The sequence below is a fragment of the Lipotes vexillifer genome, unplaced genomic scaffold, assembly GCF_000442215.2.
Source record: "Lipotes vexillifer unplaced genomic scaffold, Lipotes_vexillifer_v1.1 scaffold778, whole genome shotgun sequence".
Lineage (NCBI taxonomy): Eukaryota > Metazoa > Chordata > Mammalia > Artiodactyla > Lipotidae > Lipotes > Lipotes vexillifer.
In genome coordinates, this window is record NW_006774127.1 from 2,476,911 (window position 1) to 2,478,716 (window position 1,806).

The following is a 1,806-nucleotide window of genomic DNA, read 5'->3' on the forward strand; positions in this document are numbered from 1 at the left end:
GTTATTTCAGCCACTGAAACCTGGGGCAGTCTGTTACCAGCATCATCACGGCAATATCAGACTAATACACTCAGGCTCCACTGGAAAGCACCAGCAGATCAGAGAGCTGGAGGAGGTGTCGGGATAGCATGGCCCCATCAGCAATGGCCTTTCTCCCTCTGTGCTTTGTGGTGGTTCTAGAAGGTAGAGTTCCTGCTGTGTAGCCCCAGACAATCCCTGGGCTCTGCAAATACCCCTCCCTGTACTTGCCCATCAGGCCGGGGGTGATGATGACTTTCCATTCTTGGGAGTCTCTGGGTATCACGCTTCCTGATTCCTCAGTCCTGCCCCTACCTCTGTAAACAGCCCCTCATTCAAAAATCCCAGGAAAGTACATCCATGTTCACTGCAGCATTATTCACAATAGCTAAAATGTGGAAGCAACTCATCCATCAACAGAGGAATGGAAAACCAAAATGTGGTCTATCCATATACAATGGGATATTGTGCAACCTTAAAAAGGAAGGAAACTGTGATACATGCTACAACATGGATGAATCTTGAAGACATTACACTAAATAAAATAAACCAGTCATACACAAAAACCCGAATACTGTATGATTCCACTTATATGAGATCCCTAGAGAAGTCAAATTCATAGAGACAGAAAGTAGAACAGTGGTTGCCAGGGGCTGGGATGAAGGGGAATGGAAAGTCAGTGTTTAAGGGGTATGGAGTTTCCTGTTTCCAAGATGAAAAGAGTTGTGGAGATAATGGTAGTGATGGTTGTACAACGTTATGACTGTATTTATTTATTTTGGTTGGTGGGATCTTATTTCCCCGACCAGGGATCGAACCTGGGGCCCTGGCAGTGAAAACGCCGAGTCCTAACCGCTGGACTGCCAGGGAATTCCCTGTTATGACTATATTTAGTACCACTATAAATTTTATGTTGTGTGTATTTTACCACAATAAAAAAAAATTGGAAAAAATAATCCCAGATGAGGGTGTTCCTGTTTCCTGTGGGGACCATGAGTGACCTGTGGGGTGTGCCCTCCCTCAACTCCAATCTCCGTCTCCCATCCCACCTGAGGACAGGTGTCAGGGCCAGAAGCTGAAAGGGACCACATGAGACTCCAGGATCAAGCAGGGCTCTTTAGGGCCTGAGTACCAGCCAGAGCATCACTCTCATACATCCTTCCAGACCCTGGTACCCAGTCACCCAGAGAGCTCAGCTGTAGCCTGGACCCAGCCTGCTGGAGCAGCAGGTGACACTTGTCACCCCATGATGGACTCTGCCCTGAGGAGCCCAAGAGTCAAGAGGAGCAAGGTGTGAATTTGTCCCTGTGACGTGGGAGGCTCTGGGGATGCCCTCAGTGGTGGAGGTCTTGGGGGTGCCTGTGTTTCCTGCAGCTGTCCTTGTGGGCTGCCACGACCCATGATCAACACTGGCCTGGGAGTCACAGAACTGCTGGGTCCTCTGTCAGCGAGAACAGTTGAGCTGAAGGACGGTATGGGTCAGAGCTTTTCAAGTTGTGAGAAGCGGAAACCTCACGTACGTGTCCTTGAATGAAAAGGGTCTTTATTAGCTCACAAAACTGAAAAGTGCTTAGGGGGTGGGCTTCAAAATCAGTCTCCATTCAGCTGCTTGACCACACCACGGACCCGGATTCTTCTGTCTCTCTGCTTTGCCGCGGGCTTCACCCAAGGCTGGCTTCCCTGTAAATGGAGGAGTTGGGAAGCCAAGGAACTTGGGTGTGTGTTGCAGAGTGGAAAGGCGCATAGTCAGCAGCCCTGCAGCTCAGAAAGCCGGTTATTCTGCAAGTT